Genomic DNA, 17,889 nt, shown 5'->3' with positions numbered 1-17,889 from the left:
GGTAAACCCCCTAGCGCCATAGCGGTAAAGGGCGCGTCAAACCCCTTACCGACAACAACCGAGACGTAACTAACACCATCGCCCTCCACGTAAATAACGATGACCGTAAATTACGGGCACCGGTAAAAACCGTAAACGGAAATTACGTCATCGAAAAGGAACGGGAAGCATCATGGCGGCCATCTTTAAAATCACAATCCATTGCAATCCTCTCCATACAGGACTCGTGGGCAAATTGTGATAGGCAAAATAGACTCCAGAGACCAGCATCATGCCAAAAGCATTAAAAAAGGGTGCTGCGCGCATCAGGAAGGAAAAATTCACCCAGGATGAGCTCCAGGTACTCGTTGATACTCTGCATGAACATGCTGAGATTGTTTTCAGCAGCGACATGCGCAGACCCACCATCCTCAGGAAGAAGGAGATATGGGAGCTGGTCTCGCAGAGGGTGAGCGCTGTCGGAAACACCCCCCGCAGCACGACGCATTGCCGCAAACGCTGGGATGACCTCCGTCTGAGGGTGCGGGCCATCCTCTCAGCAAACCGCAATCTGGTCCTAGAGACAGGAGGAGGCCCAGCCTCACCCATAAAAATGATGCCCTGGGAGGAAACATGTGCAGAGATGATGGGCACAGAAGCCATCGAAGGTGTTGGCGATATGGATTGTGGTGATCCTTCATCAGCTGACGCGGGTGAGTGTCATGAGTGTAAACAGTACATGCATCCATAATGCAAGTCATCGCCAAGGGCTGGTCAAGCAGTCACATCATGTCTGGGTAAACCCCCCCCCTCCAATGATGGCGTAACAACTGGGACCCAGGATGATGTCAGGTGCAAGGCTGACACCCATATTGGGCATGCCACACAAAAAGCTGGTCAATGTCAGTCACCACAGTACTCCGCCAACATGAGTGACCCTGCCGACAGTATGCTTTTCCCATCCAAGCAAAGATCACAGTCCCACTCAGCACCCAAATGTCACCAAAACGCTGCTATCCCATCGTAATACCATTGTCTGGAAGTAATTCTGACCCCCAGATCATTGCTCATGCTGCCCCCCACAGGCACCGGTCATGAAAGTGAGGACCAGGAAGGCCCCCGGACAAGTACCTCCCGGGGCACAGGTAGGGGACTGCACACCCCCGCAAGCAGGAAGAAGCCACATGCCACACCACCTGCCCCAGCAACCCTCATGGAGGGTACACAACCCCCATCCGCGGCCCTGGACATGCCTGCAGTTCTGCGGGACACATGCCCCACGCTGCACCATGAGGAATCAAGTGCGTCAGGGGAGAATGCTGCCATGTGCATCCTCGATGTGCCAGGCAGCACATCACCAAACACCATCGACAACGTGGAGGAGCCCAATGACTATGTACAGAGCCCAGACACTCCCTCGTACAGCCAGGTTGCCCATAGCGACCCTGGGTTGAGTGACGGCCCAGGGCTCACAGGCGAAGGGGATACACCTGTCTGTCATGAGCCCACTCCCCCTGCAGGAAGTCCTGAAAGTCCTGCAGGCACAACAACACGAAGCATGCCGACCACATCGCCCACATCAGCTGCAGAAACAGTGCGCTGCCAGCACCTCACGGGCATGATAGAGGAGTTTCTCTGGGACAACCAGCAATCAGGGTCGGTGCTTCATGATGACCTTCAGGCTCTGGGCGAGATCATCAGTACCAGCACAAACCGCATCTGTGAGATGCTTGGCAGGATTGCTGATACCCTGGAGGCAGCACCCCCCAGACCACAGCCCCAGCAGGAGGTGCCACCCTCCCGAAGCTCCTCCACGCAGACCAGCCCGGTCCGTAGGTCACTGCGCACAATGCGCCGGAATGGAAGGGATGCCCCAGGCTCTGGCAGTGCCCATTGACCGTGCAACCACACACATGTGGCCAATGCTGCACTGATGGGAACATTGTGGGGTTGTTGTGGGGGGAGGGTGAGGGGGTTGAGGGTGTGTGTGGGAGTTGGGGGGGAGGGGGAGGGGGAGGGGGGTGAGGGTGTGTGTGGGAGTTGGGGGGGAGGAGGGGGAAGGGGGTGTGTGGGAGTTGGGGGGGAGGGGGTTGAGGGTGAAGGATCTGTTGTACACGTTTGGACATCATCATACAATACACAGTTTGGTCTATCCTACAATACAGAGTGGACATTCATTATTGTGCATGTGTCTTTTAATGTCTCACAGTACATGTAGTACATGTATCCCCACACCCAGTGCCCAATGCCCTGTCATCCTCACCCCCTCAGCTGACTTGTGATTCAGAAATATTGCTCGATCAGTGCTTGTCGCACGGAACGTCCCTCCCGTGCATCGGCACCGTGTTGCTGTTCTGCCATTCCTTCCTCCACCTCCTCCACCTCCTCCTCCTCCTCATCTGGTGGTAGCAGTCCCAGGTCAGGGGGCAGTGGCACGTTCCGACGGATGCACATGTTGTGCAGCATCACACATGCCATGGTGACCTTGGACACCTTCTCGTGGCTGTAGATGAGGGCCCCACCTGACCGGCTGAGGCAACGGAATCGTGCCTTCAGAAGGCCGAAGGCCTGCTCTATGACCACCCGTGTACGGGTATGAGATCTATTATAGTCCTCCTCGTGCCTGTTTTGGGGGTTGCGGACCGGGGTCATGAGCCACGGTTTCAAAGGGTAGCCAGCATCACCTGCATGAGAGTTGAATGAAGGTAAGTGTTAGTACATTCATGGTGGAGAACTGTGCTAGTCATACATTGCTGCGGGTGATGACTGGCCATGCACACATGTCCCTGGATACAGTCAACCCATTACTCGTCCGGACATGTGTGCTGGCCAATGGAATGATGGAGGGGGTAGCTTCTCCCTGATGGGTCATGGTGCGCACTCATGTCTTGTTGCATGTGCATCCTTTATGCATGCAGCAGTGTTGGACTGCATTAGTTGATGACTTGCATGAGACCTGCTGTAAGGGTGTGTTGGTAGTAGTTGGTAGCATACCCTTCATTCAGCACTGATCCCTATCATGGTGATTGGCAGCTATCCTATGGAGGTGCTGAACCAGTCACACGCAGTAGGATCCCTGTTAGCCTAACCTCTATGCACTCCCATGGATGAATGTCCTTTGTGTTGAGATGCAGCAGTCAGCGACATGGTGCTATTGCACTGCATGGTGCACGATGGCCTTACGGTGTGTAAGGTCCACCGATGTGTGGTGCATGTGTCGTGGTCTTTGGCCAGGGTAACTGTTTGTCAGGTACCATTAGGTGTTGGCTCGTATTCACAACTGTGTGGTTAGGTGGTAATGTGGCGTGCCACTTGTCATGGGGCACAGTGTTCTGTGAGGTGCACAACATACAATAGCGTTGACATTCACTCACGGGTGAAGTATGCTTACCCCACCCCACTTTCCCTCCCGGGTGGAGAATGCATCCCCCCCCCCCACTTTCCCTCCCGGGTGGAGAATGCATCCCCCCCACTTTCCCTCCCGGGTGGAGTATGCATCCCCCCCCCACTTTCCCTCCCGGGTGGAGTATGCATCCCCCCCCCACTTTCCCTCCCTGGTGGAGTATGCATCCCCCCCACCCCCTTTCACAGTGGGGTATGGTGACAACCTACTCAGAGCCCCAATGCACTGCCATGGCCCATTACGGTTACTCACCAAGCAGCCAGGTACGTTGTCCGGCATGTCGGCCCATGTAGCGTGGTAGTGTTGAGTTCCGCAGGACCAAGGAGTCATGAGTTGATCCGGGGTACCGAGCATTGCATTGTGTGATGGCTTTACTGGCATTGCACACCATCTGGACGTTGATGGAGTGGTATTGCTTGCGGTTGCGATACGGCACCTCCATGGCATGAGGAACCACCAATTCTACGTGGGTGCAGTCGAGGGCACCTATGCAATTTGGCATGCCTGCAAGTGCATGGAAGGCAGCTTTGGTATCATATATCTCCTGTGGAGTCCGGGGGAGGCATATGTAGTCCCTTCTGTGCTTGAGGAGGGCATCCAGCACTTGGTTGAGTATCCGGGAAAATATTGGCTGTGAAATGCCATGCATGTGCCCCACTGTATGCTGGTAGGTGCCTGTGGCAAGGAAGTGGAGCACCGACACTACCTTTAGTACAGGGGGGATGGCAGTGCTGATTTCTATGAGGCTCACTATGTCGGTATGTATCAGGGCCACTATGGTGGTTATGGTGTCCCAGTCAAGCCGGTACAGGGTGTGGATCTGCTCTGGTGTGAGGTTGAAGGGGGTGGCTCTGATGCGGGGAATTGGAGGCTGCCGGCGTGGTAATGTTGGCTGAACCGGTAGGGCATGCTGGCCCTGTCTCACCCTCCTTCATCTCAAGAAGCTTTCCATCGGTTTCAATCCATTTCGTCCATTTCTCCATGGTTTTGTTGAGAGCCAATGATTTGAGTCTTTGGCGAATTACAGTTTGCATAGGTGTTGCTTGTATTTTGTCTGAGTTTTTCAGTTGGACATTTTGAGTCTGTCTCATTCAGGGCTCTATGTTTTTTCATCATAATGATATGTGGTAATATAGATGTATTTAATAGTGCTTCTGTTTTCCTGTTTTTCTTTGTCTGATGTCACGTCTTGGGTTCTGTGGATGCAACCATTTTAGATGGGAGCAGCCCTTTTTTTATGATCTGTAGTGCGTTTCTTTTTCAAGAAGTTATTGAATAGTTCAATTTTTTAGGGCATTGGGGCTCGTTTCCAGTTTTCCTCCACTCCTGGTTTTCACTGACAGATGACGCTCTCAGTCAGCCCAGTGTTTGCTCGCAACGATGGTCAATGGTAGTAGCCCACAGCCATACCAGCGCTTCTATATTCACTGTAACACTGGGGCTCAAAGGCCTGGGATGCTCGCAGCCACCCCAGCGTTATCTCACATCGTTGCTTGTGAAGGTTGATGTTGTTTTATAGATGATGAGTAGCTTCCAACTTTCTCTTGGCACTTGGGATCTGTGACGTCCCGAGTTATGGATGATGCGCATGCGCGAGCCTCGTTGTGGCCCACGCATGCGCGTCTGTAATAAAGTGCGCCCGTGCGGCAGTTACCGCCGGGACGCGGACGAGACAGCATCGCGTCCCGTGTCCTTCCTGTGTGCCTGCCCGAATGCATGCGTGTGTGGGGCCCTAGGGCGACATAACAACTGGCGACGAGGCGGGACCACCGCCGCAACGTGGGCCGAGTGCGTGGGGGCAGAGATACCGGAAATCTGCGTTGCTACGCGGTGACACGGAGCGGACCCAGCGGCAACACTACACGTGGAGTGGCAGTAGCGGCCTGAAAAGGTGCTCGTGCGCTGCCATTTCAAGAAGAAGCGACGAATTTTTGGAACCCTGACCGCCCCCAACAAGCTGGGGACGATCACAACAACACGGAGAGCGCAGAACAGCTGGGACAACCTGGTATACCGCAGTCTGAGGTACGTGGAACCCCACCCCAGTCAGGTTTGCGGCCTCAAGATCACCAAGAGGTGCCTGTGCGACCTGTAAAGATGGCGGGAAGCGATAGCGAAACAGAAGTCGCGACAAGAGTGATAAGGACTCAACAAGGGTCGCTACTGCCCATGCAGGAATTTGATACTTCTGGCCCCCCATCTAAGCTAGGCCCCAGGTGGCTACTATGGGTGAAGAAACTAGAAATGTATTTCACAGCCACAGGAACTACCGATGATGACTCAAAAAGAGCGACGCTCCTATATTCGGCTGGGCTAGAGGTGATGCGCATATACGAATCACTCAACCTGCGGATAGTCACATACGCCACAGTAAAGACTGCATTGGAAAACCACTTCATACCCCAGTCAAATGTGGACTACGAAAGGTTCCTTTTTTCCAAGGAGAAACAGAGGGAGGAGGAATCCCTTGACCAATTCTGTGCCAGGCTGGCATTAATGGCTAGCACGTGTCGCTGGGACAACGAAGAGTCGATGATACGACACCAGGTGATCCAGGGATGCAGCTCAGGCAAACTGAGACGGCAAATATTGAGGGAGCCAGGATGGTCACTGCAACAAATACAAGACAGTGGCCGGACATATGAGTTGGCAGAGTCCAGGGGTGCGAACATGGACGCAGCGGTCCACCCCAGCACACGGGATATGGCGTATGCCGTAAACAAACGGCCCAGGCCGAAAGACAAATGGACCTCAAAGGATCCTGAGAAAAACACCCCTGCCACCTCTGGACCCTCCTGCACCTACTGTGGATACGACCTGCCACACACGGAGGAGTGCCCAGCCAAGGGTAGGTCCTGCGGACGGTGCAATGAACCAGGACACTATGCCCGCCTGTGCCGCGCCCCTGCTCCGGTGCCCATGCAGAGAGGACCTGCGAGAGCACGGGGTAGCGGTTTCAGAAGAAAGAGGAGTATCGCAGCGCTGGAACTAGAAATCCAAAAGCTACAGCTCGCGGAGGAAGAAGAAGAAGACGAGGAAGAGGAAGACGAAGTCTTTTTCATCTCTAACATCGCATCGGGGAGCAAACAGAAAAGACAGCCCAAGTGCGAAGTGAATATATTGGGGGTGCCAACACAAATCCTCATCGACACAGGTGCATCGGTGTGCGTTCTCGCGGAGGAACACTACCTGAGACTACCAGGCCCTCCAACACTAGACAAACCCATGGCAAAAACTTTCACGTTTGGGGGAGACACTCCGTTGCCTCTCAAAGGTGTATTCATGGCACCCGTGTCCAAGGGGGAAGTATCAATCAAGGCCAGATTCTTCGTCACAGAGGTCAGCCCACACTCCCTACTCAGTTGTGCCGCATCTGAGGCGTTAAACCTTGTCCACTTCGCATACGAAGTTTATCAGATAGACATTGAGACATTGCTGAACAAATTCGCAGGCATCTTCGAGGGGATCGGGAAATTGAAAGCGCCCCAGGTGCGTCTCCACATAGACGAATCAATCAGGCCCACGGCCCTGAAACACAGGCGAATACCTTTCCACCTCAGGGAAAAGGTGGAGGAGGAACTCAGATCCCTTGTCAGCATGGACATCATCGAGAGAGTAGAGGGGCCGACGCCATGGGTCTCCCCGATTGTGGTGGCGCCCAAACCAAAACAACCCGGGGCGGTTAGAATATGCGTGGATATGCGGCTGCCCAACGCAGCGATTAAGAGGGAAAGACACATAACACCGACCCTCGACGACATCATTGGTGAACTGCAAGGCGCCAAGGTCTTTTCCAAACTAGACCTAAGAGCAGGGTATCATCAGCTGGAACTTCACCCTGACTCGAGGTATATAACCACATTCACGACGCACGATGGCCTATACCAATTCAAACGCCTAAGCTTCGGGGTCTCATCAGCCGCCGAAGTATTCCAAAACACCATCCGAGGAGCCCTAGCAGGCCTCAAAGGCGTGTTGAACATGAGTGATGACATCCTGGTGTTCGCAGCCTCGGAAACGGAACACTTGAAGAGGCTGGAAGGTACCCTCCAAAGGCTGAAAAATCTGGGCCTCACGCTACATCGACAAAAATGTGAGTTCTTCAAGGACCGCATAGGCTTCTTTGGCTTTATCTTTCATGCAGCAGGTGTATTCCCTGACCCGGCCAAAATCAAGGACATCAAGAATGCTGCCGCCCACAATCCCCCACCGAGGTGAGAAGCTTCCTGGGGATGGTAACATACTGTGGGCGGTTCATAAAAGGGCTAGCGTCAACGGCAGAGCCGCTCAGGGCACTGACGAGGAATGACACAGCATGGAAGTGGGGCGCCAGGGAGCAAGAGGCATTCCAGACCCTGAAGACCGCCCTATCCGATGGCGACACCATGGCGTATTTCAACCCTGGAGTGGAGTCCGAGGTGGTGGTAGATGCGAGCCCGGTAGGGGTTGGGGCTGGACTGCTGCAACCAGACGAGCGCGGGGATATGCGCCCTATCGCATACGCAAGTAAAGCCCTCTCCACTACCGAAATGAAGTACTCACAGATCGAAAGGGAGGCACTAGCCATCCTGTGGGGCTGCCGCCACTTCCGCCTATACATCCTGGGCAAACCTGTTGTGGTGGTGACGGACCACAAGCCTTTATTGCCCATACTAGCCGGAGTGTCATCGAAACCACCACCCAGGATTGAGAGGTGGATGCTGGCTTTGATGGAGTATGGGGTACGACTGATGTATAGGCCAGGCACCAACAATCCGGCTGACTATCTATCACGACATCCCAACCAAGAGGGTCCAGATACAGACATTGGTGCGAGTGACTGTCACGGACTACTATGTCAAGTGGTGGAAAGTTCTCTTCCGATGGCGATATCAAGAGCAGTCATATCGACGGAATCAGCCAATGACGAGGTCTTCGGCATCGTCCGGACTGCAATCAGAAGCGGTGACTGGAGAGAGGTACTGCGGGACAACTCGCGCCGACAAGAGGTGGCCCAGAGGGACCTCCAAGCGCTCTGGAAGGTGCGAGAGGAGCTGTCCATCTCGGACGACGGGCTCATACTGAGAGGACGCCAAATCGTCGTGCCAGGGACGATGAGGTCCCGGATACTAGAACTAGCACACGTTGGTCACCAGGGAGTGGTCAAAACAAAGGCACGGTTAAGAGCAAAAGTATGGTTCCCGGACTTGGAGAAAATGGTAAAGAATTTTGTAAAAAGATGTCTAGCGTGCCAGGCCGCGACCCCAGGGGACAGAGCTCCGCCGATCAGATCCATGGAGCGCAGCCAAAAGCCATGGGGGACAGTACATGTGGACTTCGGATCAACAGGACGGGGAATGTACTTTCTGGTAGCTGTGGACCAATGGTCACGATACCCCGAAGTGGAGATAGTTGAATCAACGGCGACTGAATTCTCAACGAAGGCACTAGACAGGATGTTTGCCACACATGGGTTCCCAGATCTTATATGCTCGGACAACGGCCCGCCATTCACGGGCCACCAGTTCGCCACCTACCTCAGGGAAAGAGGAATCCAGCATCGCAGGGTGTCCCCACTCTGGCCACGGGCCAATGGGGAAGCCGAAAGGATGATGCGGACCCTCAACAAAGTCCTCAGAATATCCGCCAGCAGCGGGGCTGACTTGGAGAGGAAGCTCGTGGAATTTCTAAGGGAATACCGCACGACGCCCCACCAGTCCACGGGAGTGGCCCCCGCGGAAGCACTATTCGGACGATGTCCAAGAGGACTGCTACCGGAGGTAGAAGGCCGAACACCCGGAATTATCGACAATGAGAAGATTCGGGAGGAGCGAATCAGGCGCAACGAAAAGGAAAGTGGACGACGAGGGTTGCAGGAAAAGGAAATGCAAGTAGGGGACACGGTGTTGGTCAGAAACCGACACCCGGAAGGAAAACTGTCCCTCCCATTCGAGCCACGCCCGTGGAAGGTAACCCATGTGAGGGGCACGATGGTAACGGCGGCCTGTGACCGAGGGACCATCACACGCAACCGGTCGTTCTTCAAGAGAATTGAAAATACCGTCGAGAATGAAGTACCGGAGGAAGCCACAGGCACAGAGGAACCACCCGCCGACCAAGGCGAGAACGGGCAACACGCCCCAGCTGGAGCAGAACCCGGCTGTCCCCTGAGGGCCGGGACCCCACCAAGATATCCCGTCCGCCGAGAGCGGAGGTTGCCAGGCTATCTCAAGGACTATGTACTAGACTCGGGCGACTAAGCCGAGAAGACCTGACGGGACGTAAGTGAAATTGCTAAAGGCTGTGTTCAAGGCCACCAGTTGTTTGGGGTCCATGCACCCTGCCAGTTTGTGTTCCATTTTTGTTAAAGTTGAAAAGGGATGTGACGTCCCGAGTTATGGATGATGCGCATGCGCGAGCCTCGTTGTGGCCCACGCATGCGCGTCTGTAATAAAGTGCGCCCGTGCGGCAGTTACCGCCGGGACGCGGACGAGACAGCATCGCGTCCCGTGTCCTTCCTGTGTGCCTGCCCGAATGCATGCGTGTGTGGGGCCCTAGGGCGACATAACAGGATCCATGGCAGTAGTTACTCACTGTCTCTCTTTGCGTTTAAACAGCATTTTCACAGCATGTTGGGCGTTAGGGCTGAGGTTAACTTACGAATGTTAGGTAGCTTCTAACTTTCTCTTCAAGCTTGGGCTCAAAAGCAAGTGTTGCTCACAGTCACCCTAGCGCTTGAAAGTGTCAGAGCTCAAAGGCAGATGCCCGCAGTTGCTCCATTGCGTAGTGTGTTTGCTTAGCCTACATGCTTATAGGTGTAATAGCGTGTTCATTGGTATGTCACTTATATAACTGAATGGCTGAGTGAGACTGTGTAAACAATCGGCCATGAGTGTTCTATGGGCAGTTATACACAGACTCTTCAGTCGCACTGTGCAAATCGTGGGCATAATCAGCCAAACATGCAAGATTAGGTGCTGGATGTGGGCTTAATGGCTGGTCAGTCGTTACCCCACAAGAGCTCAATATTTTAAAATGTCCAGTCAATAACTGTTACAGAGCTCAGAAGTTGAAAAGTGGAGAGGGGAGAGCGTTGAGTGATTGTATAGTGTAATCCCTGTTTATTTTACCAGTTGTTCGGGGAGAGTTTGTTAGTTCAAGCCAGTGTTTGGAGTGAGGCTGTATCTCCACTACAGCAGAACACTCTGCAAAACAACTCCGCTTGTGGCGATTGTTTTTAGGTGGCAGATTCCTCCTCCAGCAGATGATGAGCAGAAACAATAGACTCCTCCCATTAACAACGGGTGAAGCAGGTAATAGAATGAAGGCAGACCAAACACTCTGCCAATCACTCCGCCACGCTCTGCTTGTGGCGAGTGTTTTTAGGTGACAGGCTCCTCCTCCAGCAGATGATGAGCAGAAACAACAGACTCCTCACAGTAACAATGGGTGTAGCAGGTAATAGAAGGAAAGCAGACCAAACACTCTACCAAACACCACGCCCACCAAACCGCCAAACCTCACAACAGCACTTGCAAACGCACTCTAAATATCCCTAGGTCAGAACACATATCAGCTGCCCGTAGAGCAGTACACTTGCTCCGCATCCGGGAAACAATGACATTCAAATCTCCAAATCTGACCTGCCTTACCTGACTCAAAGAATCATCGTGTGTCACTCGACTAGGCCTATCAGAACCCCTTACACGCACAAATTGGTCCAACCTAGGTTCCAACGTGCAAAATCTGTGGGGACACGCTTCCCAGTTATTGCAGCTAAACAATGGAACTAGCTCCCACTTGATCTAAGATCGATGAATTCCTACCGGGCCTCCCGCAAAGCTCTTAAAGCATGGTCGTTCAACTTACTGCTCAACTTGAGCCTCCCTATGCATGTACGTGTTGATTGTAACCTTGTATGATTTTTTTTTTCTGTGCCTCTGAACTGATTCTCTGTAACGCTCTGATGCCTGTGGGATTGTGCGCTATACAAATAAAACAATAAAATAAATAAATTAAGTAGTATACTGTCAAGGCTTTTAGGGCCACATTTGAAACATGTATATAAATGGCAAACAAATCCTATCACATAATGTGGCTTTTCTTGTGGGCAATTGTATTGGGAGTCAACCTACTGCAGACTGTGCCAGTACTTGAAACATTAACTTAATAAAAGTAAGGTAGTACTAAATCCAATGCCAGCATTTCTATCAAAAGCCATTTGAAGTTGATAGAAACCAAACTGTGATATTGTGAGTGCTTGTTCTCAACACTCACATGCTAGCAGAGCAAATATTACATATATTACATGACAGATGCGCTTACAGTAATTACATGATACAAAACTGTTAGATAGAAAAAGTAACTAACTTTTCATAGCATTGCCACGTGCAGCAAAAGGTAAAGTAATCACCAGAGCTAGCATTTCAGGGTGAATTGTGGATTCGAAATCATTTTGCTATCACAAATAAGGAAGACATTTAGTAGGGATACACAAGTTCCTTTCGTCCTTTCACGTGAGTAAAAGCAGTGCCAAAAGCCCCATTGACAATACACTTCTGCAGGATATGTGTTAGATAACAACATGTATGTATGCAGGAACAGTTCCAAGGATCAGAATGCAGGCTTTTCTGGACTGCTCCTACAGCCTGGGCCTTTAGTTCGCTGCAATTTCAGGTGCAACCCTTGGTATTGTGGTGCTCCGACCCTACCCTGCCGCATGCGGCCCTTTGAATAGAGGGACCGCTTTCACCTCCTGCCCTCCCCCCTCCACTGCTTTTGAAGGGATGGGATCCTCCCTTCACCACTCAGTGGCACGTCCCCTGCCCCTTCAGCTTCCTACTCCCTGCAACTCCCAGCCAACTTCCATACCTTTATCAACCCCATGGAAACCCTCTTGCCAGACCCTCCCCGTACCAGACTCAATGTGCAGCCTAAGTGACATTAGCAGCGCGGTAAACACCCTGCACGGCAAGCAGTGCAATTAGGAATAGAGACCACTGTTTCAAAACACTACTACCTTGTCTCAATCTAAAGGAAGACCTGCAGGTGCAACAAGCAGCACTAAAGAACTTGTACCAGTTCGAGCATGCCATTCTCCTCTACAAAACAGTAGTAGTCTCCACTTTATGCAACCCATTTACGCTTGTACTAGGAAAACAGCGGTTATCTTCTACAGTTACTCTTAGGGGCCAATTCATGGAACAATTTGCATGGAAGATTGGGGATGTGTGCGCCATTCGACATGCAAATCCACATTTGCGGATTCATGGAATCAACTGAGTGGGACTTTTGCGGGACTTGCGTTGAGTTTGCGCAGGCTCGGCACATCACTATGAGTGGTCAGTGCCTGAAGCGAGACACCACACAGACCGTAGGCGAGGCCTGTGCAGAGGGTACAGTAGGGGGCGGAACTTGGAAAATGGGGAAGAACAAGGGAAAAAGTGGGCGTTACGAGGAACGGGCTGCAGGCAATCCATAGACCGGCCACAAATATTCAGGACAGATCATATTAATGGATGTGACCGCGCAACCAGTGCTAGAAATGAGCGGGAGCGGTTGGGAGCTGTGCTCCTTTGCTTTTTTAAATTAAGTTTAGCTGTTTCTATACTTTTATTTTAAAAATAAACCATTCCCGAATGGTATCCAAACAGACTTAGCGTTGCGTGTACGCAGTCTAGTGTGGAGCAGGAACTCTTTATGGGGTTTCACACACAGATTTTCAGAGTTTTACCTGAGTTACGATACATTGAATGCTTGTCGTTGAAGTGCTGGTAACAGTTACCGGGGACCCGCCCAGGGTTCCCGGGATGCAGGCCCACCTTGGGGGACCACACGCACTGATTGAAGGGTGCATCGCAAAGGTGGCTGTTTGGCTTACCGTGGAGGTGTTTCGGGGGCTTTCCAGCTGTGACTTGCGTGTACGGTTACTTTGCGCAGTGAATTCCAAGAATGCGCAGGGCGTGCATTTTATATTCTGCGCACATGGAGGGAAAGGAGGTCCGAGTATTTTCTGAAAATGCGTAGTGGAATATCCAACAATCTTCTGACTACTATATATCAAGAACTTTGTAAGAAACAAAATCCCCGGTCACCATCTGCGAAGATGACAAAATATCTTGCGGATATAGGCTGTACTTGGCGACAAGGGGTGTACTCTAAGCAGGTTCAGAATGCTCTCGACAAACAGGTTGAAATGTGGGATTGGTTGGAGAACTTAGCCCACCTCAGCATGCTGAAAAGTTACAAATGTGTGCAATATAGGTTATATTCATGTATGAAACAACAAGCGTATCTCATCCTCTGCCCCTCTAAAAGATTGCAACGTTTTATTCTCCTATTAAGGTTGGACCGGCTCCCGACCTTGTTGGTTACGGGCAGAAGAGAGCAGATACCAATGGAACAACACATCTGTCGGTTGTGCAAAGCAAGCAATGTATTAGAGTCAGCCAGACATGTATTGACAGAACGTGGTAGTATGATCAATGTAATCCATCGACATACTGGGAAGTGCTCCCATGACCTGGCATTAATCAGTGCCCCATTATTTTGGCATCATTGCATGAATTCTGAGAGCATGCAAGTTATGATTGCGTTGTATAATATCTGGCTTAGGATAGAAGAAATATTGGACATCAAGATCTGAATCCTGTGTCAACATCCACCAATAGATACTTCCTATGCCCTGGGTGGATGTAGACGGTTGTGATTTGAGTACCATAGGCACTGTTGCTCTGAGAAATGGTCTAATTCTTTCATATCTCTGCTTGCTCGTGTATGCAGTTAAGGTGGTATATTATTGTGGGTGTTATTGTCTAATTTTTATTGCTATTTTTATTTATATTTTAGCTTGTGTATCATCCGATATTTGATTATTTTGATTATTTTGATTATTTTTGATATATTTTTGTGATGCTATGCTATCTGTTCTTAAGTATTTTATGTGAAAGTGTTGTTTATCTATCTTTATGTGTAAAGTTTATTAAGTAAACTGTGTCACATTAATTAAATAAATAAATGTACTTTGTGACTAGCTTTACAGCTCTGTTACTGTTTTAATATAAGTGTCTTGCTTGTGGTTTTGAAATTAAGTTGAGTCTTGAAGTATTCTATGTCGAATGCAGCATACCGAGGCAAAGGCAGGACACTCGTGGTTTGTTATGTTGCTATATAGTGTGGAATATATATAGGTGTAGAGGTTTCAGTTTGTATTATTTAATAAGATGAATTTGCCCTGTTTTTTTTTATCTTCGACCAGCGACAACACCCCATATTCTGCAGCAGAATCCAGTAGAACCAATTTACAATTGACCAACGTGTGTGTGCAAAAGGGATAAAAGTGACCTTACCTGTCTTTAGGGCCCACAAACGGACCAACGCGGCAGTTAGTAGTCAATAATACCTTTTTGAGGGTCTTTGGGGTCTGGCACACTTTATCAGACTTATTGGCACTCATGGTGCTGTGAGTAACAAACAGAGGCTAGAGGATGAGTTATTTTCTCATGCTCCAAACACGGGGAAGGTTGGCACACAACTGCAAGGTTCCTTCAACACAGTGATGTCCTGGGTAAAGCTGTGGCTGGTTGGAGAGTCGGGTCTTGTTTCAGCAGCAGGTTCACTGCCAATTGTCCCTGGCGATGGTTAGGGGACAGAGATCACCTCTACCTTGAACACCTGCCTTCACATCACAACTGGAGGACTCTGGAAAGTACTGCTCTCCCATCAGGGCCCACATGAAATCTACTTCAAGGGTTGGAGTCCAAAAGATGATTCCAAAATGATACAAAGAGGTGGTGGAAGACCCCTTCTTTTAAAGGTTAAAGGCCACAGTTGATTGGAGTAAAGCTAGCCTACCTCAGTGGTCCAATCACTGTTCTTGAAAGAAGTGGCCTTTGCCCTTCTGACATCACACCCAAGTGTGCTCCTCTAGAGGAAGTGGAGGGTACAGGAAGGAGAGAGAGGCAAAGAGAATTACAATGTTGGAAGTCGTCCTCCACTGTACAGAGCTCTCCTGTCTACTGTAACCATGTCCCATTTCCTTCTCACTATGACCAAAGGACTTTAGAAATGCAGCACCCTGGTTAAGGCTGCTCCCCTTGAATGGATGTGCTCCTGTGATGCCTGGGCCAAGAGAGCTGCCTGTTTTGAGGTTGTCTCTGGAAGAGGCATTATCTACCTTCACAAAAAGATCAAAAAAGAGTATTGGCCATTCAAGTTCCTGTCCTGTCACTTTGGCAAGAACAGCCTGCCTGGCCAGGATACACATCACCTTGTACAGCTGAACTGGCTCATAGGAACTGACACATGTGTAATATAAAAATGGATGTGGCTGCAATGATCATGAGTAGTGCCATACAGTAAGCCTTAACCAAGGCATAGGTTATATTTTATGTTTACCCTGCCACCAACATGGGCTGCTTATTATCATTATAGATTTGATACAGGGGTGCATATCTTAAACTCACTTCCACTGTCAAATGGTCTACTGTGACCTCTAAAACTGCTCTGTGCCACTGGTGTAGCATGTCTTGAAAACAAGTATAGTGAACCAGCAGGGAACAGATGTATTCTATGCTTTTGGCATGACGATTATGAAAGGGGCATCTGATCAGCAGAATAACCTTTCAGAGATGGAATTACCTGCATATTTCTATTATTTACTAAAAATAAAAAAAAACAGGGCTTTCACACACTTGCCAGATGGCAATTCGTCACAACTTCAATTTTAGGATTAGAGAGATTGTTACACAATCAGAGAGACTCCCTCGAATTATGGCAAGATTGATTTTTTATATATTATGTGTCTGTTTTCAGTGCATACACATAGTCTGTTCTTACATTTGCACGAACAATAAGCAGACATTTGAGGACTCACTTCACTAACTTCGACTCCCGGAAAAAAGTACCAAGCCAAATAAGAAAATATATACAGACTGGCTTCACCGACATAGGGCAATATGGCATGTAGGAACTCAAATTATTTTGCCTTTTCCCATGATGCTTAATACAAAATGTCATGACAAATTAGGCCAATATAGCCACTTAATAACACTCATTATGCTCCCTCTCCCACCAATACCAACATTGTCATGCCATAGTAAGACAATGTATCCAGGCTTGCTGCCCAAATGTAGACCAGTCTAGCCACACAATTTCACTCCGATTTGCTTTATCCTTGATGCTTAGTGACAAATGCAAAGCTATAGTAACAAAACACATATTGAGGCAAACTTTTCCAATATAGACAAGTCCAGCTATGTAATAACACTCATCATGTTGGCTTTACCCTGGATAGCCAGTGAAAAATGTCATGCCACAAGATGAAAACATGTCCGAGCTGCTGCAGCACAAATTACCTCCAACATCCATCTCACGCACACATACGACAACTAATCATGTTGGTTTTAACCTTCATGTCTAATATAAAATGCAATGCCACTATAAGAAAACATGTTCATACTATTGGTCCCAATTTAGGACAGTATTACAACATAATGGGCCTCATTCCGAGTACGGCGCTAACCAATGGCGCTATTAACGCCTTGGTTGACGCCGTACCCGGACCGGCAGCGCCTTGGTGGATGGCGGAATTACCGCCCCATTCCAAGGTTGGCGGGGCGGTAATTCCCCAATCCCCATTTACCCTTCCCCATTCCCATTCTTGCCCCATAGGGCATAATGGGAGTGGGGAAGGCGTCAATTACGCCACCGTAAATTACGGTGGCGTAATTAACATCAAGGTCCCTTAGCGCCATGGTTTTTAACACCTGATAAAAGCAGGTGTTAAAACCACCATGGCGCAAAGGGAACTCGGAGTATGGCGGTAAGGGATTACCGCCACCGCTCTCGTTAGCGGTGGCCGCTATCCCTTACCGCCATACTCGGAATGAGGCCCAATAACTTTGCCATGCAGGGTTCATTCTCTCACATACAAACACTCATAAATGCCACTACTTTCATCATTTGCTCACTTACAAATGCTTCCATCTGCATTTATACAGAAAAACACATACTTACACAAATATGTATTTACAGAGACATGCACACACTCATAAAAAAACATGTACACACTTGTCTTGGCTCTGACAGTTCCACTTTACATATGATCGGAGTGCGCAATGGGTCAGGGGTCAGGCGCCTCCATCTTCAACCCTCTCACTCACTGCCTGTCAAAGGCCAGGGGCAGGGCAAGTGCCCTGCCTGTGACCGGCAGGTGGTGCCAGGGGTGAAGAGGTAAACATTTTCCTCAGTACGACTGATTGTCCGACACTGCTAGAGATTTTGTCTCGAGGGATACACCTAATTCTGTGGTATTTTTTTATTGTGGTAAAATAGTGGTATTTTGCTATTGTGGTAATGCATGGGTGTCTTCCTTATCTAGAGTCGCAATGCTCCCCTCCAAACATACATTAATGTTTGTATTCCACCCCGGGTCCTCACTAAAGTAGAAGTCACTGGACTTATTACACTTGCATTTTGACAGTGTCACTGCTTGTCCCCAGCAGCTTATCTATGATGCGGGGTTATGC

Source organism: Ambystoma mexicanum, chromosome 8 (assembly GCF_040938575.1).
Source record: "Ambystoma mexicanum isolate Mex_15411 chromosome 8, UKY_AmexF1_1, whole genome shotgun sequence".
Lineage (NCBI taxonomy): Eukaryota > Metazoa > Chordata > Amphibia > Caudata > Ambystomatidae > Ambystoma > Ambystoma mexicanum.
Note: the sequence above shows the minus strand (reverse complement) of the source record.